The sequence below is a fragment of the Pleurodeles waltl genome, chromosome 1_2 (assembly GCF_031143425.1).
Source record: "Pleurodeles waltl isolate 20211129_DDA chromosome 1_2, aPleWal1.hap1.20221129, whole genome shotgun sequence".
NCBI classification, from domain to species: Eukaryota; Metazoa; Chordata; class Amphibia; order Caudata; family Salamandridae; genus Pleurodeles; species Pleurodeles waltl.
The window spans coordinates 209,927,018-209,952,848 of NC_090437.1; positions in this window are offsets into that span (position 1 = coordinate 209,927,018).

The window sequence follows — 25,831 nt, forward strand, 5'->3', positions numbered from 1 at the left end:
AACTTTTTGCCTCCTTCCTCCTATTTTTTCTGACCTGTTGTTGTTGGCTTTTGACCTCTGGGCACTTTACCCCTGCTAACCAGTGCTAAAGTGCATATGCTCTCTGGGTAAATTGTACTACTGATTGGTTTATCCATGATTGACTATTTAATTTACTTGTAAGTCCCTGGTAGAGTGCACTACATGTGCCTAGGGCAGGTAGATTAAATGCTACTAGTGGGCCTGCAGCACTGGTTGTGCCACCCACCTCAGTAGCCCCTTAACCCTGTCTCAGGCCTGCCATTGCAAGGCCTGTGTGTGCAGTTTCACTGCCACTTCGACTTGGCATTTAAAAGTACTTGCCAAGCCTAGAACTCCCCTTTTACTACATATAAGTCATCCCTAATGTGTGCCCTAGGTAACCCCTAGAGCAGGGTGCTGTGTAGGTAAAAGGCAGGACATGTACCTGTGTAGTTATATGTCCTGGTAGTGTGAAACTCCTAAATTCGTTTTTACACTACTGTGAGGCCTGCTCCTTTCATAGGCTAACATTGGGGCTGCCCTCATACACTGTTGAAGTGGCAGCTGCTGATCTGAAAGGAGCAGGAAGGTCATATTTAGTATGGCCAGAATGGTAATACAAAATCCTGCTGACTGGTGAAGTCGGATTTAATATTACTATTCTAGAAATGCCACTTTTAGAAAGTGAGCATTTCTTTGCACTAAAAACTTGTTGTGCCCTTCAATCCACGTCTGGCTAGGTTTAGTTGACAGCTCCTTGTGCATTCACTCAGACACACCCCAAACACAGGGTACTCAGCCTCACTTGCATACATCTGCATTTTAAATGGGTCTTCCTGGGCTGGGAGGGTGGAGGGCCTGCCCTCACACAAAGGACTGCCACCCCCCCTACTGGGACTCTGGCAGACAGGATTGAGCTGAAAGGGAACTTGGTGCATTTCTTAGAGACTCTTTGAAGTCACCCCCACTTCAAAGGCACAACTTAGTATAAAACAGGGCCTCTGCCCTACCTCATCAGACACTTGCTGGAGAAGAAACCTGAACCAGAAACTACATCCTGCCAAGAAGAACTGCCTGGCTGCTCAAAGGACTCACCTGTCTGCTTTTCTACAAAGGACTGCTGCCTTGCTGTTGGCCTGCTGCCTTGCTGAACTCTTGCCTGGCTGTAAAAGTGCTCTCCAAGGGCTTGGATAGAGCTTGCCTCCTGTTCCCTGAAGTCTTAGGACCAAAAAGACTTCACTCTTCCTCTTGGACGCTCCGTGCGCCGAACTTTTCGACGCACAGCTTGTTCCGCGGCAAGAAAAACGTCGCACACCGACGCTGATCAACGCGACGCCTTCGGGACGACCGAAACTTTGACGCACGGCCTCGCAAAGACAACGCCGCCCGACTTCCCGGGAGAAATCGACGCGACGCCTGCCGTGAGATCAAAACTTTGACGCACGGCCTCGCAAGGACAACGCCGCCCGACTCCGCAGGAGAAATCGACGCGACGCCTGCCGTGAGATCAAAACTTTGACGCACGGCCTCGCAAGGACAACGCCGCCCAACTCCGCAGGAGAAATCGACGCGACGCCTGCCGTGAGATCGAAACTTCGACGCGCAGCCCCGCAGAACGACGCGCAGCCGGAAAACAAGCAGGGTTGGATGACCAGGTTCAGAGGTTAAACTCTGACCTGGTGGGGGGTAGGTGTGCCCCCCAGAAAGTCCTGGCGTGCCAGGCAATTGCCCAACCTCAGGGTGGTGACCCTGGGTTGGGGAACCAGGCTCAGAGGTTAAACTCTGACCTGGTGGGAGGTAGGTGTGCCTCCCAGAAAGTCCTGGTGCGCCAGGCAATTGTTCAACTTCAGGGTTGTGACTCTGAGTTGAATGGCCCAGTTCAGAGGTTAAACTCTGACCTGGTGGAGGGTCAGTGTGCCCTCCCGGAAGTCCTGGCGTGCCAGGCAATTGTTCAACTTCAGGGTGGTGACTCTGAGTTGAATGGCCAAGTTCAGAGGTTAAACTCTGACCTGGTGGATGGTCAGTGTGCTCTCCAGGAAGTCCTGGCGTGCCAGGCAATTGTTCAACTTCAGGGTGGTGACTCTGAGTTGAATGGTCAGGTGCAGAGGTTAAACTCTGACCTGGTGGAGGGTCAGTGTGCCCCCCAGGAAGTCCCGGCGTGCCAGGCAATTGTTCAACTTCAGGGACAAGTGTCACACCCCAGGGGTAGAGTGGGCAACACCACTGTGTTGGTCATGGTGGTACTATCCTGCTCCTGGGATACATCTGTGAGCAAAGTAAGGTTAGGTGCTGCACAGATGGGATCCGCAGGTAAGGAGAAATGTTCCCCATGGGTTGGCTTAGTGGGCCCTGAGAGTATGGACAGAGTGATCCAATTGGAGTCAGGAAGGCGAAGAACTGCTGCCTTGCTGTTGGCCTGCTGCCTTGCTGAACTCTTGCCTGGCTGTAAAAGTGCTCTCCAAGGGCTTGGATAGAGCTTGCCTCCTGTTCCCTGAAGTCTCAGGACCAAAAAGACTTCACTCTTCCTCTTGGACGCTCCGTGCGCCGAACTTTTCGACGCACAGCTTGTTCCGCGGCAAGAAAAACGCCGCACACCGACGCTGATCAACGCGACGCCTTCGGGACGACCGAAACTTTGACGCACGGCCTCGCAAGGATAACGCCGCCCGACTTCCCGGGAGAAATCGACGCAATGCCTGCCGTGAGATCAAAACTTTGACGCACGGCCTCGCAAGGACAACGCCGCCCGACTCCGCAGGAGAAATCAACGCGACGCCTGCCGTGAGATCAAAACTTTGACGCACGGCCTCGCAAGGACAACGCCGCCCGACTCCGCAGGAGAAATCGACGCGACGCCTGCCGTGAGATCGAAACTTCGACACGCAGCCCCGCAGAACGACGCGCAGCCGGAAAACAAGCAGGAAAATCCACGCACAGACCCGGGACATCTGGTAATCCCCGCGACCCACAGAAAGAGACTGTCCGCGCGCCGGAAAACGACGCCCGACTTCCCCGCGTGGAAAATAACGACGCAAGTCCGTGTGTGCTGGGGAGAAATCGACGCACACACCCTTCTTCCACACACCTCTTCCTTTGTGGCCCTCTGAGGAGATTTTCCACCAGAAACCAGGTACTTTGTGTTTGAAAGAGACTCTGTTTACTTTCTAAAGACTTAAGACACTTTATATCACTTTTCAGTGATATCTTTACAAATTCATATTGCAACTTTGATCGTTTTGACCTGAAGATACCCAGATAAATATTATATATTTTTCTAAATACTGTGTGGTGTATTTTTGTGGTGTTATGCTGTGGTGTTGTATGATTTATTGCACATATGCTTTACACATTGCCTTCTAAGTTAAGCCTGACTGCTCGTGCCAAGCTACCAGAGGGTGAGCACAGGCTGATTTTGGATTGTGTGTGACTTACCCTGACTAGAGTGAGGGTTCTTGCTTGGACAGAGGGCAACCTAACTGCCAACCAAAAACCCCATTTCTAACAGTATTGCAATTGTACAAAGTGATAGGATTGTAACTGGACATACACTAATTGTGTTTGTTCCTCATTTAGTTGAGATTTTGATGACCTGAACTAGGACTTGGCACATGACAAATAGCCACTTTACCAGGTATGAGTATGTCATTCTGGCAGCTGAAAACATTTCTATCAGAAGATGAAATTCTATAAGCCCTGCAACACTGCTTTTGCCTTAGACAAAAATGAAGTAATTGATAGAAATTATGATAATAATGATGGATCAGAACACGATTGTATGAATGTAAAGGAATTATATGCCAAACCAAGACCAGGCATTGCAGAAATCCGTCATGAAAGGGCTGTTCTGGTTTTGTTTGTAGATGTTTCTTTTCTGAGAGACCATTGTGGACCCTTGAAAGCTGTCTATGCAGTCTGTTAAATTTCTGAAAAGTTTCAAGCATCATATCTGCATTGTAACTTCAGCACAAGTGGCAGAGTTGATTGCACTGATATGAATTTGAATGTGGCAGTTTATACAGACAGGCAGTATTGATTCAGAGTAGTGTATGGTTTCAGCACTTGTGGAAACAAAGAGGTTTTAGGGCACCCTATTATATACCCACCAGGAATCGTTCATATAGTCTGAATTTTTTGGAAGCAATACAAAACCTACAAGAAATTGCAGTAGTCAATTGTGTGGCCCATTAGGCTGGAGTTGATTTGGTTATCCTGGGAAACAATATGCAAACCAAGAGGCAACATAATGCACACTTGAAAATTAAACTGTGAGAGAAAAAGAGCAAGTTGAAACAAATAAACAGTCTAAAATAAATCAAATGAGAGTTCTTCAGAAAGTCCATAAAATTGAAATTGGTGTTGAAATCAATACAGATTTTTTGAGTGAATTTAGGGATCTTCAGATATTGGTACCAGAGGATGAGATACAAAAGTAGAAACAGGCATGTTGCAATAAAAGTTACCATGAGGTTTGGATGTCTCCTGCATAAAAATGTGTTTGTCCTGACAATATATATTCAATGGCCTTCTATTTACATTGTAAGGCTCATGTAGGAAAAGATCCAATTACCAGACTTTTCAGATAATACTGGTTCAATACAAAATATTGAAATGTTGCAGAAGATCTATGACAGAGGTTTCTAATTTGTCAGAGAAATAATCAGGGGAAGAAGAGCGTGGCGCTTATTAGTCACATGGGAAAATCAAAGGGCCCACTGACGAGGCTTTAGGCAGACTTCATTGAGATGCCAGTTTACAATGGCATATTATTATTATTATAATAATAGGCCATTGTTTTTGTTGTTATTATTATTATTATTATTATTATTATTATTATTATTATTATCTCATTCTTATAGAGCACATGGCTTCCCAAACAGGGGCTTCTCAGAGCTGGCAGGAGTCTTAAGAAATGCAACAAAGGGCTCATTGTAGAAACAGGTGGGTCTTTAGATGCTTTCTGAAGTGGAACAGGGTTGGAGTGGCCCTAATATGAAAGGGGAGGGGATTCCAGAGCCTGGGCACCAGGTAGGCAAACAATTGTCCTCCACTTCCGGCGCTTTTGATTCTAGGGACTGTAAGAAGAAGGCAGTTGTTAGATCTTAGCTAACTCTACTGTTATAGTGCTTGGATATCAGGGCTATATTACCTTTAAAAGAGATGTGCTCCGATTTATTGAGATTCTAATTCTTTTGTTCACACCATGGTGATTTTGCAAAAGGTGTTGATGTTATATGCAAAAAAATCATACTGGGGTAAGACAGAACTTTCCTGAAGACTTTCTGATGTCATTAGGGATGTTGTCCATTTTCATTTTTATTGCTGCTCAATTGGGACATAGAATTATTATGATTTTTGCACTTGTTTCTGTATTGCTCTTTTCACTGGGAGCCTTCTTGAAAATATGTTTGTGCTTTTGTAATTTGCATTTATGATTTCTTTAGCGCACCTTTTGAATTTTTGTGATAAAGCCTTTAAAAAATGTCTATTCCTTTTCAAGAATGCAATTATTGAGTGTATCTTTATTTACTTGATTGCATATTGCCATAATGTAAGGTCAGTTATCTCTGAGAGATTTTGCCTCATGAAATTGAGGTTTAACACCATCACTGATTCATCTACCAGTGGGCATGCTGTTGAGGTAATATTTTGGCATGTACAAATCTAGAGGTTATTTGTGACTAGCACTTTAAAGATCTAAACTTCCCTTCACTTTCATGCTACATTAATTGCTCAGAGGTGGCTCCCTACTGTATGTTGCTCTTCATACAAAAACATTAGGGGTTACATAATAATGTACTTTAAGCAAATTATGGATCTTCCTGCTCCCTGCATTGGGAATAGGGTAAACCCACACACACAGAAATGTACTGTAATGAAGGCTTATCAAGGACACCAGCATTAAAAATATAATAGCTGGATTTTAACTTTGATTTGAAATTATGGCCCTCATTACAACCTTGGCGGTTGGACGAGGCCGACCGCCAAGGTTGAACCACCAGTCAGCTGCCCATGCGGCCGGAAACACACTGGCTGCATTTGGACATCCACGCTGGGTCGGTGGGCGGAAACAGAGTTTCCGTCCACCGGCCCAGCGTGGATGTCGGCCCTAACATTGCAGCCGGCTCCACTAATGTAGACGGTGGCAATGTGGCAGTGCAGCGGGTGCAGCAGCACCCGTCGCGCTTTTCACTGTCTGCCAGGCAGACAATGAAAATCGCGACCGGGCTGTGCCTGGGGGCCCTTGCACTGCCCATGCAAACTGCATGGGCAGTGCAGGGGTCCCGCGACTCCCCTTACCGACAGCCTTTCCATGGCTGTGTCTACCGCCATGGACAGGCTGGCGGGAAGGGGAGTCAAAATCCCCAGGGCAGCGCTGCAAGCAGCGCTGCCCTGGTGGATTCTGACCGCCGGGACAACCATGCCGGTAAACCGCCGATTGGCTGTTCGACCGCACAAAATATGCCAATTTGTACCGCCAGCCTGTTGGCGGTACAATCGCCACTTCAACCCTGGCAGTCGTTGACCGCCAGGGTTGTAATGAGGCCCTATATATGGTAAACAAAGTAAAGCTTCTTCCTATCCAATCACCAGAACCACAAATTCTTCTGAGAAATTATTTTGACCTGTCAGCCTTAGGGTGGTCTTCCCCCAAATGTTTTGCCTTTCTTCCCCATTTTTGCTGATCTTGTTTTTACTGATCTTAGTACTCTGTGCACTGTGCCACTGCTGACCAGTGCTAAAGGGCATGTGCTCACTCCTTAAAACATGGTAACATAGGCATATCCACAGCTAACATATGTAATTTACTTATAAGTCCCTAGTAAAGTGATACTACATATACCCAGAGCCTGTAAGTTCAATGCTACTAGTGGGCCTACAGTACTGATTGTGTCACCAGCTCATGTAGCTCCTTTTAAACATGCCTCAGGCCTGCCATTGCAAACAGTGTGTGTGCGGCTTCAGACTGCTATTTTGACACAGCAAAGTAAACCTTCACCAGGCACAAGCCTTCCTGTTTAATACATATGTCACCCCTTAAGTGGGCCCTGTACAACTCAGATGGCAGGATGTAGTGTAGCTAAAGTGTGGGACATTATAATATTAAGTTTTACATGTCCTGGTGGTAAAAATCTTTCATAATCGTTTTTTGCTACTGCAAGGCCTATCTCTCCCATAGGATAGCTTTGGATGTATCTTATTACATTTACTAAGCTGTAATTTTCAAATGGGAGGAGATATGGAGTAATGTTTGGTGTCTTTTGAATTGTAATGAAAAATCCTCTATAGTGGTAAAGTTGTATTTTAAATGACTATTTCAAAATGCTACTTTTAGAAAGTTAGAATGTCTCCATCTTAGCCATTTAGTGCCTGTACTCTGGGTCACATGACTGAATATAGGTTAGAGTTGGGCTTTGTGTATGCCTCCTAAATAGTCACACACAGTAGAGGACTTAGGTGTGTCTGGATGGGCCATCACTGACAGGATGGGAGGGTGGAGCTGGGAACAGCCCTACCTGATTTTCAATAGGGTGTGTCCTGCCTCCACACAAAGAGCTGCATACCCCTGGAGCTAGTGCAGGGAAGACAGCAAACCTTGGAACTTCAAAGGAAAACCTCTAGAAGCTTCACCCATTATCCAGAGGAAAGGCACCTGGCATAAATATTGGATCCTACCTCTTCAGTATACTACTGGATGTGTGGATACTTTGACAGTAAGAAAGACTGCTGTGCTGCTGGAAGAACTGATACTCTATTGGACTGCTGCTCTGAAGGAACTGCTGCCCTGCTGACCTGCTACCCTCTTGCCTGGGTTAGGAGGACTGGACATGCATCTGTTGAATCTAGGACCCCAAAGTCACTCCAAGGGATAGTTTGTTGACCTCCTGACCAGAGCTGTAGAGACAATATTTAATTCTAAATATGTATAGTGATTTAGACTACAGCATTGCTGCCAACTTGGTTACGAGCCAGAGATAATGCTGTAGGCTGTTTCCCACTAGGCCAGCGAGTGGAAACTCAGGTTTTCACCCACAGACCTAGCTGAAAACTCTTTATGGACCCAGCGGGGAAGTAGCCACTGTGGCGGCAACCTTCCCTTCGGAAGTTCGGTAGACAGCCTAAGCCATCCACCCAACTCATAATAAAGCCCTAGGACCTGTAAATCAAATGCTACTAGAGGGCCCACATGAGTAGCCCTGTAAACATATATCAGACCTGCCTCTGCAGTGTCTGTGTGTGCAGTTTTAAACTGCCAGTTTGAGGTGGCCCCACTTGCCCGACCCAAACCTTTACTTTTACTACATGTAAGTCACCTCTAAGGAAGGCCCTATGTAGCCCCATGGGCAGGGTGCAGTGTAATTAAAAGGTAGGACATGTAATCGTGTGTTTTACTTGTCCTAATAGTGAAATACTGCTAAATTAGTTTTTCACCATTTAAAGGCCTATCTATCCCATAGGTTAACATGGTGATTGCCTTTAAATATCTTTTAAGTGTAGTTTTCTATTGGGAACAAATAGAGGTATCGAGTTTGGAGCTGTGAACTCACAATTTAAAAATATGTATTTTGGTAAGTTGTTCTTTAGATTGTTTGGTTGAAAATGCCACTTTTAGAAAGTGGGCATTTTCTTGCTGAACCGTTCTGTGCCTCTGCTTGGCTACTGAATACACAACTGGGTCAGACTTTCAATTAGGCTGTTTATGAATTCACTCTAAACAGTGACAAAAAGGGAGTTGAGGTTTGTCCTGCATATCCTGATGAGTCTTCCTGGGATAGAGTGGGAGGGAGGAGGTCACACCTGCACTTGAAAGGGCTGTAACTGTCCTCTCACAATACAGTTCCCAACCCCCTGGTGTGTGACTGGGGCAGGGCAAGGAAAGGGCACTACAATGTTTTCCTTTGAGGTTTGCCTACTTCAAAGGCAGAAATGAGTATAAGTAGTGGACCCAGAGCCCCAGACTTTTAGTTTACTTCTGAATCAAGAGAAGCATCTGCCAAGGAGAAGAGCATGAGGCTTGAGGAAGACCTGCCACTCTGCCTGTTGCTTTATTGTGTTGGCCTGTTGCTGCTGCTGTTTGTGCCTTAAGAAGGAAAGGTCTGGGCTTTGCTAGTTTCTCCAAGGGCTTTGACTGAGCTTGCCTCCTGAAGTCTCAGGGACACCAAAGCTTTCACCTGCCTGCACCTGGGTACTCTTGCCTAGGACCCTGACTTGCCAAGTAGTGCCAATCTAGTTTTTTGGCCCTCAAAAGTGGGTTCTGGTGAGAAACAAGAAGATTCAGGCAGACGACTCCAGGTGACTCCAGAACTGGTGCCGCTGCAGGACTCTGCGCTGCTGCCTACAACCCAAAGCTGTGGTTTCAGCTGGAGAGCGACAACCCTGACTGACACCGCAGGCCCGATGCCACCTTGCTGAAGTCCTGTGACTCCCGAGTGCTGTGTCACCAATGTCCTTGACACCCGACTCCACTGCGGCGCCTATAGCCCGTGGCGTGACGCGACCCCATGAAGTTGCCCAATGCATCTTGACCCGCCGGATTCATCATTCCTGCTGGATCATCAGGAACCGACTCCTGGCCCCAATGCTACACCACATCCCCTGCTCTGCAGTAAGGAGCCAAAGCTGCACCTGATCAGGCAACGCCTCACCTCCCTGACTCTGTGCACCGGCTTGTTTAAGGTACTGTTCCTGGGGTCCGTGCTACTCCATGACCAGAACTGCTCTCTTCGCGAGTGGCGTTGGTGTGTTGGAGAGGAATTCATCAACGACATCGCAATAGCCCAAGTCGGACCTATTGGGTTTTTAAGCTCTATATTGAAGTTTAATCTTTGAAAATTCATATATATGCTTGAGTATGTTTTTAAGCTCTATATTGAAGTTTAATCTTTGAAAATTCATATCTATGCTTGAGTATGTTGGATTTATGTTGTTTTGGTCTTGTTTTACTAAATATTGGCCATTTTTCCAAACTGGTGTTGAGAGCTTTTGCTGTGTTTTCACTGTGTTACTGTGTGTGTGTTTGTACAAATACTTTACACATTACCTCTGAGATAGGCCTGACTGCTTGCACCAAACTACCAAGGGGGTGAGCAGAGGTTATCTGAGCTGTGTGTCTCCCTTACCCTGACTAGAGGGAGGGTCTCTTCTTGGACAGAGTGCAAACTGACTGCCAAACGGAAACCCCATTTCTAACACCCATAGAAAAGGGTGTGGAACCAAGTTTTTTAATGTAAGTTACTACTACAAAAATAAAACAATAGTAAGCTGAGCATTACCCATGGCCAATCAATGCTGCAATACTCCCACATACAAAATAATGGACGTATGCCAATAAGAAATAATGCTAAATTAAATTAAATAATTTAAAACTATTCAAAATATAAATAAATTATTTATTGTAAAAAATAACTTTACAAATTCTGAAACCTTTATTAACCTTTTAGTAACATTACTTTATATGAAAATATAATTGAATTATGTTTAGTTAACTCGATATATATTTTAACAATTAATACATATTAACAAATTATACATATTGAAAAATTACTTTGGGTCGAATATTCTTTTATTTTAAACTTCAAAAAACTATTTCAACCTTATTTAATATAGTAAAACTAAAAATTGATTTGATTCAGAATTAGGTTAATAGTGTAGTAACATTGCTATATTTTGCTCTACATGTAAAATAAAATCTATAACAGTAATTTACATGAATATTTAATATAACAAAATGTTTGAAAACTTTTTTCAAGGTTAATTAACTTTTTTTCATTTCACTGTGTATTACCACACGAAGATCTCTCCCCAAGTTTTAATATTCCCATATTCCGGTGAGTAAATGTCAGGTGTCAGTGGTCAAAGTTTTCTTAACCCACACAAGGCAAATTCATTAGGGAATGATGTTAATAGCAGAATGGCAGTGTATGGAATCTACATTAGGTTTCCACATGTCAAAAAGGATGAGAGCTATCAGTTCTGAACATCTCACAACAGTTTTTCTTGTAAATTAAAGAGTATTTCAAAGAAAACATCTTATCTAGAGTGCACTGCCTAGCTTACTCAAAGCATGAATCAATTTTAGTTAAGTGAACAGCCAAAGGAGTAGGCCATATCCTAAAACTGGAAGGCATTTGAGGATAAAAGTCCCACACAGTACTTGGAAGCTAGAGCATAGCGGCATTGGCAGCTATCAGGGATCTGGATTGCGAACAAAGTCCAAAGGTTATGGTCCTTCTTTTGGGGACAGAAGTATAAAGAGAAAGATGATCATTTTGCACAGGAAGGACCACATAAAAATAGGCTGCTTGGACAACATCCTACCTTAAGTTCCCCTTTATATAGAAGCTGCTCTTCTACACTGAAGCATAGCAGATTTGGATGTGGAAGAGCCTGTCATCTGGGATTCTTTCAAAGTTTCCCCATAACATTCATTATTACCTTTACTCTGCCTATATGAATATGCAGAAAGGCATTGGTCATTGGGATTCTGAGCCACTACGATTTAGGAATGATTTGTGGACCCAAACAAACACATCAAAAATATATTGGTTTGTCAAAAAAAGTTCCCAATAAAATCTTTACCTTATCTCTGCCAGAGAGGCAGCTGCAGGTAGAAGAATGGATTGAGAAAGTAGTGGTGGAACTCAAGAACAAACCATACATATACTTTCTGCTATGGAATTAATTTGTGGACGTGGTGATGGTGCATGCACTCTTGACGCAGTCACAGGTTGCAGACCTAGGGCCATATTTATACTTTTTGATGTACAACTGCGCCAACGCAGATGTGCGACAAAAGTTTTACCGCCGGCTAACGCCATTCCAACACGCCATGCGGGTGCCTCATTTATGGAATGACGTTAGCCGGCGCTGCGGACTGGTCTGAGTCAAAAAGAATGACTCACACCAGGCAGCGCCAGCGTAGGGGAAAATGGGGGTTGTGTGTCAAAAAATGGTGCAAGTCAGGTCTGAGGCAAAAATCAGGCCTCAAACCGGACTTGCGCCATTTATTTTGACACACAATCCCCATTGACATAACTCCTGTCTTAGCAAAGACAGGAGTCATGCCCCCTTGCCCAATGGCCATGCCCAGGGAACTTCTGTACCCTGGGTATGGTCATTGGACATAGTGGCATGTAGGTGGGCCCAAATTAGGCCCCCCCCTATGCCACTTAAAAAAGACAATAAAAAATACTTACCTTAACTTACCTTTACTTCCCTGAGATGGGTCCCCCCATCCATGGGTGTCCTCCAGGGGTGGGCGAGGGTGGCAGGGGAGGGCACCTCTGGACTCCTTCCGAGCCCACAGATCCCTTAACACCTGCCCTGACCCAGGCGTTAACAAACGGCGCACAACAGTCTGTGCGCCGTTTTTTAAGGCCCACCCCCTCCTGTGCGTCAAAATGACGCTGGGGTATAAATAAGGCGCACGGGCCTTAAAGTAATTTTTTGGAAAGGAACGCCTACCTTGCATTTCATTAACGCAAGGCAGTTTCCCGCTTCCCAAAAATGACGCACATGGTGGAATTTTGACGTCCGTGGGGTCATGCGTCTAAGTTTAAATATGGGGCAGGTTTTGCGCCGAATGTGCGTAAATTTTTTTTACGCACATTCGGTGCAAACAGAGTATAAATATGCCCCTAGAGTACACAGAAGTGAAGGAGGATTCTGACGAGGAGCCTCATCAACCAACACTGTTTAGTTAACAGTTCAAGGCAGACTACTCAGGTGCACCAGTACAAAGCTCAGAAATTCAAGCTCCAGAGGAAGAGGAGCCGTAAGAACACTACAGGTGTGGGGACATCTGATTGGAACTCTTCTAGAGCAGCAGCCATTGTTAATTTCTCATGTCCTCAAATTAATTGAATCCATAAAGTGCTAACTTAGGAAAAAACTTGGGTTGATGGGCTGCTTTACCTCCCCTGGTGCCAGCAAGAGGCTTTGTTGTCCCAAAAAATACAGCACGATGGTACTTTGCCATGATGAAATCAAGGGAAGGGCTACATATCCTGTTCAACCAGTCGATCACAAGTGTAGACAGATATTTTTTGCTGAATCTGCAGTTTTTACCAATTTAGTAAAAAAGCTGAAGGGCAACAGGGATTCTCTTGTTACTATTACCATGGGTTGCAGTATTGTTAGATGTTGACATCATTAGTATGTGGAACCCCAATGCCTTCAATAGAGAAGTAAATTTTTACTATGGGTCTCAACTGGTCCTGATCAAACCCCGAATTAATGTCAAATTGGCCTCCTTCATCTTCAATACACTTCAGTTCAACCACCCACGTACATTGCCTCATCCTTGAAGGTCTTAGATGAAAGAAGAACATTAGGGGAAAAGTAACCTGGCACATTAAACGAGGAAATTCAACTTTTACATGGCAGAGTTACAATCATTTTTACAAATCCAATGCTCTGACATTCTCTTCCTGCAACTCAGGGCTAAGAAAAATGTTCTTCTGTTTAGAAATGAAATTAAAGCTGTTCTGTTCAACCTCTATCTGTGTAACAAACTATCAACATTTTCACCTCTATTTCCTGGGTAATCAGAATATCACAATTCACAGAGGAACATGTATTCAAATTAGAAGCACAATCTCTCTTGCCTGTTTTTACTACCATTTGGCTCAGCAATTTCTTCCTTCTCTGCCTTCAATTCACCATCCTCCAGTTTAATGGTATTTTTTACTGCATTGCATGAACATGTTCTTATGATGTAGAGCACACTAGCACCCATCTCACAAGCAGAGCAGTGCAGTAAAAATAAAATTTAAAAAAATACATTAAATAAATATATGAGGATACGGCACCCAGGATCATTTCTGCAATCCCTGGAACACTCCAGTGGTCTTAGTACCACATGGAAGGGAAGAAGGAGCTGCTGCTTAGATTATCAAAACTTTAAGGGGCATATTTATACTCTGTTTGCGTCGGAATTGCGTCATTTGTTTTGACGCAATTCCGACGCAAAACTAACTCCATATTTATACTTTGGCGTTAGACTCGTCTAGCGCCAAAGTCCATGGAGTTTGCGTCATTTTTTTGCGTGGACACCTACTTTGCATTAATGATATGCAAGGTAGGCGTTCCCGTCTAAAAAAGTGACTCCGAGGCATGTGCGCCGTATTTACACTCCCGGGCAAAATTCACGCCCGGGAGTGGGCAGGTCAAAAAAAATGACGTCCGGCCGCTTTTGCGCCGTTTTTTAGCGCCTGGTCAGGGCAGGCGTTAAGGGACCTGTGGGCTCGGAAGGAGCCCAGAGGTGCCCTCCCAAGCCCCCAGGGACACCCCCTGCCACCCTTGCCCACCCAGGAGGACACCCAAGGCTGGAGGGACCCATCCCAGGGACATTATGGTAAGTTCAGGTAAGTTTTTTTAATTAATTTTTTTGTGGCATGGGGGGCCTGATTTGTGCCCCCCTACATGCCACTATGCCCAATGACCATGCCCAGGGGACATAAGTCCCCTGGGCATGGCCATTGGGCAAGGGGACATGACTCCTGTCTTTGCTAAGACAGGAGTCATTTCAATGGGGGTTGGGAGTCGAAAAAAATGGCGCAAATCGGGTTGAGGCGAAAAATTTGCCTCAGCCTGACTTGCCCCATTTTTTGGCGCCCAAGCTCCATATCCCCCTACGCCGGCGCTGCCTGGTGTACGTCGGTTTTTTTCACGCACACCATGCAGCGCCGGCGGCTAACGTCGGCTAACGTCATTGAATAAATACGGCGCCCGCATGGCGCTTCAGAATGGCGTTAGCCGGCGCTAATTGTTTTGACGCAAAACTGCGTTAGCGCAGTTTTGCGTCAAAAAGTATAAATATGGCCCTAAATCTGTTTACAAGAAAACTCTCCAATGTATTCCATAAGCTGAAGACCTTTCAAATAAACTAGGTGCAGTGAACTGCTTCAGTAATTTTGATTTGAGCTGTGGCTATTAGCAAATTACCCTGACCCACTGGGCAAAGAAAAAGGTGGAACTGTCAACATCTGGTGGCTCTACCATTTTAACGTATGTCCATTGGTTTGCAGAGCACCCAAACCATATTACAGACCATGGTGATTCATGTGCCAGCTAGCCTTCAGACATTATAAGCAACTTACTTGGAAAAAACAGATTCCTTCATTGACAGCTGGAAGCAATACCTGGATCACTTCCAAAGGATATTGAATACATTGCATATGGTGAATCTGACCTTTAATGCGATCTGTGAGAAAACAAGGCTGATTGCACAGGCCGCTCCTAACCTTTTGCCCCCTTTTTCACTTTTTGCTGGTGTTTTCTTGACTCTAATGGTGCCCTGTGTACTGCTATCCATTCCCAGGGCCTGTGCACTGTGTAAAATGAGTATGCAAATTAGGCTAATTATATTTGGCTATGTCAACCTACCTATAAGTCCCTAGTATATGGTAGAGCATGTAGGTTTAGGTCCCCAGCATAGGTAGTGCACCCACAGGTGCACTGCTAAGGTGCCCAGTGTCATTTTAAAGGCAGGACTGCCGTGCTGGCTGCTCTTAAACTAAAGTTATATGCAAATTCGACTTTGGAATTAAAAGTAATTCTGAAGTCGTAAACTACCTTATTTTTACATATGTCACCCCTAAAGTGTGCCCTATGTGCCCCTAGGGTTGGGTGCCATGTAACTATAAGTGGGGTAAAACAGCCAAATTAGTTTTTTCCATCCCTGAGGTGAATGGCCTCTATAGGCTAAAATTGGAAGACTTTATTTTCATTAACAGAGTCCCCTTAAGTGTCAGATACCTCAAGTTTGGTATAAAATTAATTGTTATAGTGAATCCCACAACTTACAATTGTTGGATTTAATAGTAGTTCAGGTAAATAGTTTTAAACTCTACCTAAAAAGTTGCCAACTTGAGCTCTGTAGTGCCCTTCTCTGATTGGCCACCCTCTGGCAGCCTGGCCATGCTGCCTTCATGAGGTGTGAAGTGGCCGGGCTGAACACAAAGGATGTGCCTGGGGAAGGAGAACTACCTCAGCAGATTGGGGAGCTGGAAGGGAGAGGGCTGCCAAACTGGTCTTCAAAGGCAGGGAAGGACATTTGGAGCAACCCAGCACCCCCGTGACATCCAGCAGCCCCATACAATTAGGTGCCTTCTTGATTAGATTAGGAGAGGGCAAGAGAGGGGTATATTTAGGATTTTTAGCCACACCCATGGGTGGGCTCAGCCAGATGTAATCTCTAAAAATCAGTTTCAGCCATGATGGATTTTTGAAGAATGTTGCTCCCTGGGATTGATTTTTGCCACACTTCCCAGGAAGTGGTCATTACAGGGGGAAGGGCCTTGCATCTGATTGGAGAACCAGGACCCCCATGTTTTTCACCCAGGAGCAGGGATAAATATTGCAAAGCTGCACCCACACTTCAGATCCCTAACAGATCCCTACAAGGAACAAGACAAAGAAGAAGTAGGACTGCCCTGCTGGACCCATGACCTGCACATGGACACTGCACTCTGAAGGACTGTACCAGCTGCACACCTGGGCTTTGCTACTCAAAGGACTGTGCCTGTCTTCTACTGCTTCAAGAAGGGATTCCCTGTATGCTACAGGTACAAAGAATCTGCCCAGAGTCCCCTGCATCAAGTCCTGATAGCAGAGCCTAGCTGACTAACGTCCAGTAGCCATTTGAGGAATCTGGCCAGGTGCATTCTGGGAAATTTAGTCCCAACACCCAAGGAGCAACTCAGAGCTTCTGGAACCTTGGATCAAGTTGTGGACACTTCAAGGACCCAAAAAATGACCTCTGGAAGAAGATCCAGAATGTTGGAAATGTTTGGAGCAACTCCATAAGTTGAAGAGGTGCATTGTGGAAGTTGTAGTCCCAGACCCCATGAGGCAAAGCAGAGCCTTTGAACCCTTGGCTGGCACTGCGGTCGACTTTCCTCAATTAAGAAACACTCCTAAAAGTAAGTGTGACAGTGTTACCTCGTAGGTGGCCTGAACTGTGGACTTTGCCCTATTCCAGTGTGACCTTTTTTAACCCTTTGAGCACTCATTTCTTTCATGCACTAGAAAACATTAATTCTTTAAAAATTCTGGTTCCTCTTATCCGATTTTATTCATTTTGGTGTCATTTTTAAAGGTAAAAATATAATCTATTTTCATAAATTGGTGTTTGATTTTCATTGTGTTTTTTTGTTTTACTTATTTACTGTTTTGTGATTTTTAAATGCTTTACACATTTGACTCCTAAGTTAAGTCTTGCCGCTCGTTGCCAAGCTACTAAGGGTTGAGCTGGGTTTAGTTTATGGAGAACTAACAGGACCTAAGTGGAGGTTAGTGGCCTATTGCTAGGTATAGGTACTTACCTGCCCTTACCAATAATCCACTTTCCAACACAATCACATTCCAAATTGCCTGGGTTCTGTGAAGCACCTCTCCCACCACATAAAGAGTGAATAAATATGGCCTTTGTAGACATGGGGTCAGATGTATCATTCCAATTTGCCAATCTGGGATGAACAATTTACACACTGAATTGTTTGTGAATGGGAATGCAATCTGCAATGCAGCCTATGTACTAATAGGTCATGTGGAAAATTGTCCATTCACCGGGAATCACTAAACAACCTACCTAATGAAGATAGATCAATTAGGCAGGTTACAACCCCAACGTGATTGTCTGCCAATGCAGAGAAGGGTGTAAGCATTCAAAGGTCACCAGACCTCAATCCCTCCTGAATTTGGTTTCCTAGACATTTTCTAAAGCAGTCTATGTTCCTTGAAGAAGCAGGTGCTGTTTCAAAAATAAAAACATTTCCAGTTTGTGAAAATATTGAGGCTGCTGGCACATTTCGCAAATGGAAAAGTGTCTCTTCTACTACTTTGAAATCTCATTTGTGAAGTACATGGATGACAAATCAGAGTAAGTCCAGCAGGGCCACTACTGTGGTAGTTGCCTCCTGGTACAGATAGCTAGGTCGTAATTATTTAAAAAATTGAACCTTCAAAGAAAATGCATGTAGTAAGACAAAGTAAAACCTTCATTGATGCACAACTGCCCTTACTTGCAAATAATTGATTTCCAGACTTGTAGTGCTCTGGGTCTGTATTACAGAAAGTGGCCCACGAGTACAACAAGCGTGGGGCCTGTTATGTGCACCCTGAGAGCACTTTGGTATTACAGAAGCTTGTGCAACCCCTTTTGTAACACTTATATGTCTGGTGCACATGTTGTGCCAGCTCTGTCTTGAGAGGGCATTCTTTATTTAATTGGGGGCATGACCCATGCAAATGATAGAATTCACTTGCCATCTGCAGCTGTGTTGTAATATGGAGGTGGATGCAGAGGCAAGCATGCCCATAGAAGACCCACTCAAAGTGTGACACAAAAAGGTGGTGCAAATCCTGAGGGGGCTCCCTGTCATCCTCCTGCATTTAGATGCAGTCACTCACTGCACCTGCCTGCGGGAGGATCTCTAACCCCTCTCTAAATTGAGATTAAGTGGGTTGCCGCTTGCACAGAGAAACACGTAGCAGCTTTGCAGCGGCTGCTCTGTACGTAACTGAATGTGCTGCCCAAGGGCAGTGCAAGTTTGCGCCTGCCTTGGGACAACACATTGGTCATTAAGGGACACACTGTCCCCGTTTGTGCCCAGTGCACCTGTTTAAACATGTGCTGTAACGCAAACAGGGAGAGTGTGCCCTATTTGAAATACCCCTCTGGTGGCTGGTGGCAGGTAGCAGCTTCAAAGTTGAATGACATTTGATAGAGCATGGGGGTTAAGTGTACAGTGCAAGGGTAGTGAGGACTTAAACAAAGATGTTTTTCACAGAGAGGGAACGGAGACCCACTGTGCTATGGACAGTGCCAAGACCATGGCTGTGGTATGGGAAGCGCCGGTAATGGAGAACTTGAAGGGGGCAAGTGCCATGCAGTACCAATCTATCTGTTGATCCTTAGGGCCCCGAAGTGGCAGCTGAAGATTCCCTTTTTTATTTTTTTAAAAGCTGAAAGATTTATGTAGCCTGTGAAGTTAAAACAAACTTTGTGAAGTTGCAAATTGCATACATTTACAGTTTCCCAAACCCCTATTGCAAAGGAACACTCACCCATCTTTGAATGACAAAATGAAATACCAATTGGGACAAAGGTCAATTTTGCTCATTCTGAAGGCAAGACGAGATCTGCATATGGTCAAATGAAAGGCTTGGACAAATTAAGACTCTTCTTATGCAGTGCCTGATGGACCACGTTCCTTCGTATGATCTTGTACTAGGGAAAGAATTGCAGATGTCACAGTATGGGTAAAATTATTCCTTCTAGTCGCTGAAAGATAAGCTCAAGTATCCTCAGGTAAAGCAGCTCACCCAATGTAACCACTTCAAAATGTGGGATATTACCACCTGAATTTTATGACTAATGTTGTGGTTGGTGCATTTTTCTTCAGTGGTGAGAGATGTGAAAAATAGTTTGACTGCAAGAATTCCCTATGCGCTATTGGGAGAAGTGAATCTTTAAGAACAGCCAGAATGTTCCTCCCTTCATGCCCCAGCAGTCCGGGCTAGAAAACATCTAAGCTGTGCATGATGCATGTTGGACAACTTCACCTCTGTAATGAAAATGGCAGACCACTGAGACAATATTTTCTCAGTGCTGATAAAAATATTGTGTGAAAAATATTGTTTTGTGCTCCTGTACTTAAAAAAATATTGTTTTATTAATATAAATATATCTATATATATCTATATATATATATATATATATATATATATATATATATATCTTTATGTACAATAAATACATTCTGCTAATATTTAATGTAGACAATAAATAAAATATTAAAAATTGGAAAATCCAATAAACATGTTTAGTATAAATAGTATGAACATTAAACTAAATGTAAAAATAAAAAACAAATACAATAGGATATATATACAAAATAAAAGAATTAATGCTATAGAATCTATGTAACCAATATTATGAAAACTATTGGAGTCTAAAGAAGTTACAAATATTGTTCTCATGCTACTTTATGCAACAGTAGAGAAAGTGTTGGACTTCAGAGGAGTTAACATTTATTCTTACTCCAGTCTCTGCAATAATAGAGAACATATTGGACTTAGATTTACTATTCCTACTCCAGTCAGAGCAACAATAATAAAAGAGCTGAACAGGAGACTGGAGAGGGGTGAAATGTACTATTCTCAATCAGGTCTAAGCAAAGGTAGGGGAAGGGTTGGATTGCAGAGGGTTGAAAATTACTATTTAAACTCTAGTCCGTGCAGCAGTAGAGAAAGCATTAGATTTTGGAAGAATTAAATTTACTATTCTCACTCCAAACAGAACAAACGTAGGAAAAGCTTTGGATTACAGTAGGGTAAAATGTATTATTCCCACCTCAGTCTCTGCAACAGTAGTGAAAGTGTTGGATTTCAGAGGGGTGAAATGTACTATTCCCAGTCCAAACTTCACGGCATTACATAAATGATCCACCCCATGAGTGGAGAAAACTTATTAAAAAAACAAAAAATAATTAGTCAAATTAATAAATAATTTTTATTCAATACTTAATTAACTTCCCACATGTAACCCTGCAAACCTAACAGCCCACACCTAAAATAAAACTAAAAATAACTATTCCATAACTTACATGTTTGAAATAAATTAAATAAGTACTTAACTGTTAATAATTAGTTGTGTATTGATTTTTTTTAATTCACTTCCCACTCTAGAAACCTACAAACCTAGCATCATGCAAATAAAAGAAAAGAAAAATAAATAAGGATTCCACAAGTGACATATTTAAAGTGCAACTGAATAATTAATTTACAAGTAGTAATTAAGTCAATTAATTATTACATAATTAACTTTTCCCCTATACACCTTGAAACCTAGTACAATGTAGATAAAATATAAGCAAACAATCTCAGAATTCCATATTTTACATAAGTAAAAAATAATTAAATAATTAATTAACAAATAATAATAAATTGGTCATTTATTTTTGCCTAATGTACTACCCACCCTACACCCATGCAAACCTAGTAGCACACAACTAAAATATAAGTAAAATAAATAGGTATTGAATACATTATATGAGTAAAAATCATTTAAATAACAAATTAATAATTAATTGTTAATTAATTATTACCTAACTATCTTCCCATCCTGTACCCCTACAGTCCTAACAGCCCACAAATAACATATAACAAAAATAAATCTGTATTCATAAATTACATAATAACTATCAATTATATAATATAATAACATTCATTAAACAATATTTAATTATTAGTACCTAATTAGCTTCCCCCTTCCTCCCCCGACAACCTGCTACAACACTATGTATACTATTAAAATTAATCAAAATTCAGATTTTACGCCAGCATTGAAGAGATCTGCCTTTGTATGGGGGCTGTAGCTACATTTCTGACTTATTCCAGGAGGGCAACATAAGATACTTTATACAATATCAACTAAACTTTCCAGTGCCTGAAACAAAAAGACTAAGGGCCTCTTTACTGCCAATTTGACAGTGGGGAGGCAGCCACCAAGCCGACGGCCTCCCCACCATTGTATTATGAACTCCCGGACAGGGGGGCCGGTGGACACAGTGTGGCAGCATTGGCTTCGGCTCTCAAGCAGAGCTGAGGCCAATGCCAGCGTACTGTGTCCGCAGGCAGCACACTCAGAATGCACACTATCTGCCGTGGCAGGCAGTGCGCATTCCAAATGTGCTGACAGGGGGACCGCTACATTGCCCCTGGCATGGGCAGTGCATGGCCCCCACTATGGCCCCATCCCTGCCTTTCCGCCGGCCTTACTATGGCAGGGTCCCTGTCATGGAAAGGCTCGAGGAAAGGCAAATCATAATCAGAATGGCGCTGCTAAACTCAGCAAGCCATGGCTGACCATGTCTTGCACTGTTGTGTAGCCATTTTAGCCACAGCTCCATGTACGTTATTTTAACACACTAGACCAAGCTGCTGTGCACCTTAACCTAGATATATTTTATTTGGCTTCATTTTATTATTGTTGCAATAGCCACTTTTACGGTCTTGTTTTATTTTCTGTTTATCTAACTGTTTTTGCCTAGGCCAGCACTCTGTTCTCAAACAAGACATTCTTGATCAACATTGCTGGTGAACGTGGTAGAAGTTTAGTCTCCAACATTTGTAGAAAACACACATCCTTACGTAGGGACATTTTCCCAGAACATCAGCCGTGTTGTTATAAAAACACGTCCTTGTCCCTTACAAGTTAGAGGGAGATTCCAGACAGAGAACCACAACTGTATGCTGATTGCTAAATGCTTCGCTACAGATGCTAACGCAGACCGCAGGCCTTTGCTCAGGTATGGGGGATGATGTCTTCCCAGGGAAACCTGAAGGGCAGAATTAGAGCTTCACATGCTGTGTTCTATCACAGCTTAGGTAGGAGTTAGTCTATTGGCAATAGTGATGATATGATAGCATTATTCTTATGCTTCACTCTTCTTGTCACAATTGTAATATTGCCATGTTGTGCTTTGCTATCTAAGATGCAGTTGTTTTATTAAACTCATTATTAAAACATATACTGCCTCTGTTTGTCATTTCTATTTGAGACTAAATATAATTGAGAGAAACGGATGAGACTTGAGTGACCACAGCTTCCCTGAGGAACCAAGTATGTCATTCGCTCTGCTGCCCAGTCATCCCTATCCTTGGGTAGAGATGAGGCACTGCTAGTTAGCCGGAGCAAAACCCGGATTGGAGCGACAGGCGACACCAGCAGTGGATTAGACTTAGGCCCTCATTACAACCCTGGCGGTAAATCCCGCTTTCCGCCGCGCAGAAGCCCGCCAACATACCGCTGTGGCAGCGGAATTCCGCTACAGGTATTACGACCCACATCCTGCAATCCGCCACAATACAGGCACCCACACAAATCCGCCACACCAAAGGTCAGTGATAAACTGGTGATACCAAAACCTCCACCGTCACGCCAAGAGGAATACGCCCACACTACCACGACCCACGAATCAACGCAGCGGTTATTCAACCGCGGTAAACCATTGGCGGTACACACCGCTGCGCTCAAAATACACACACACTTACAAAACAGAACCACATTGGACAAATCGAAATACACACACCTGATACACATACACACACCACACCCACACACCCAATCCAATATATAGTACACACCCACATCACCCACAAACCCTTACAAGCAAAAATTTGAAAGAAGGCCAGAGAGAGAGACTACCTAAAACAACACCAGCATCCACAGACACACAACACCATCACTTACACAACATCCACGCATCTCAAACAACACACACCAACACATCCCCTCACACATCACAACAGACACCACCTCACACATCACCCACACCACATCATGGCACCTCAACGACACCCCAGGTTCTCTGAGGAGGAGCTCAGGGTCATGGTGGAGGAAATTGTTGGGTAGAGCCACAGCTATTCAGATCACAGGTGCAGCAGACATCCATTGCAAGAAAGATGGAGCTATGGCGCAGAATTGTCGACAGGGTTAACGCAGTGGGACAGCATCCAAGAACACGGGATGACATCAGGAAGAGGTGGAACCACCTACGGGAGAAGGTACGTTCCGTGGTATCCAGACACCAGATTGCTGTACAGAGGACTGGCGGTAGATCCCCACCTCCTCCCCCACAACTAACAACATGGGAGGAGCAAGTCTTGGTGATCATGCATCCTGAGGGCCTCGCAGGAGTAGCAGGAGGACTGGACTCTGGTAAGTCATATCTTAACTACTTTATCCCCCCACCCCACCTGCAAGCCATCACATACCGCCACCCTTACCCTCAGACTCATCACCCCAACAACCCACAGATACCCCACTAACACAACCCACACATCCCAAAACCAAGCCCTGCATGTAAAACCAATGCATGGACACCCATCACCAAAGCATGTCCAGTAGAGAGACTCACTCATGCCCCAAAATCACCAATCACACAGGGGCCACAGCAATAATGCAAGCACAGGATTAGAGGGTCACTCACCCATTGCACAAGATGGCACACACAGATACAATAACTATGCATTTACACCCCAACAGGACCCCTACCCAAAGTCACCGGACAGGAGGTGCCAGACATATCCAGTCCCCCCACAGAAGAGGCCCACAGTGACGACAGCAGCTCTGCATGCCTGGATCAAGATGACCAGCCCAGCCCATCAGGGACCTGGGGACAGTCGGTTCCCCTGACACAGTCACAAACCACCACTGAACCTCCCCCTCAGGAAACACCAGCACAGCACCCACCCAGCAGGCCCACCCCTCTGTCCCCAGGACACGTCAATCAGCAGTGTGTCCACCACTACAGGGAACCCAGGCAACCCCACTAACACAGGAGGATCAGGGACCTGGGGGCAGTGGCAGTGGGCACACGGTTCAGGGGACAGAGGCACAGGATAACCTAGAAGCAGGGAGGACTGCTGTGTGACAGGGGAAGGAAAGGCCCAGGGAACCGACACTCCACAAGGCATTCTCCAACATCATGGGAGCTTACCACCATTCCCAGGAGACCATGGGCACAGTACTGGCCAAGTTTCAGGAGACCCAGCGGCTGCAGGAGTAACACTACCTGGGGATCAGGGAGGACTTGAAGTCCATCAACACCACCCTGGTCAACATGCAGGTGTGCTGGTAGACCTTGTCAACACCATGAGGCACACCAACGGGCCCCTGACACTAGCCTGGATGATGAACAGCCCTCCACCTCTGCCGGCGCTAGTGGACAGGAGGCACCACCACAGGACCAACAGGCCACCAGCACCCCACCCCCTGCAGATGGAGGACCACCCCGCAAACTGTCCCTGAGATCCAGGAACAAGACAGAGAACACTGCCAAGACCCCCACAAGGAAATAAGACCCACCTTTCCCACTTTGTCACCCTGTATACCTTCAGCTGCTATTGCTCCACTTCCTATGCCCCTTTGGACAATGTACCTGTGAAACAAATAGACTGGACTTTGCCATGGACATTCTTCTACCATCACCCCAGCCCATTTTACAACCCCCTCCACTTATTTGCAGTCTGTGCTTTCACAAATTTGTAATTGCAATATGTATGGAATATAGCAATGTCTATGTACTTGTTCACATACCAATGTAACACAGCTGTAGGCCAGCAGTAAGCATAGCAGAGGGCAAAAAGTGGGAGCCATATCTGTGAAATGGAAAGTCAAAGAGACAAGTCAGTGTCCATACACTGAGTAAAAATTACAGACTTATGCTAGCTCCAACAATAGTATGAGATGTGGGAAGCAATTATAACTTCTTACCTTTGTCTCACTGGAAGTATTGCATGATGATGTTGTTTCGGTTGTCGACATCTTCTTCTTCTGCCTACTTTGCACCAGTCTGTCCAGTGTGCAGTGCACACGGATCAGGCTGGTGCACAAGAGGCCTTGGCAGGCCAGACAATGGAGGCTTGAAATGGTCTGGCCTAAGTTCAGGCCAGGTCTGTAGGCAGTGAAAGTTGCCTTTTCAGGCATCTTGTGCACCAGTGTGCACAAAAGGAAAAAAAAGAAACAAGAACTTACCTGGGTCCTCCAGTGTGTCCTTGTTGTCCACTCCTCCACCTTCCCCTGGCTCTCTGCTTACCTCTGCCCCCTGTTCACTGGCTTCTGGCAGAGGGAGTCCTTGATCCATCACTGGTGTGCACAGCAGCCACAGGATGTCTGTGCTTGCGCTGTGTAGCCTATAACTGGGCTGCAGTGCGCACCTGGTGAGCTCCGCTCCACTGGCAGGGCTAACTGCTCAAAAGTTTGGCGTATTCTAGCAGGTCATTGGTTGCCTCAGCCATTGATTGACATCTTACGAGCCCTACA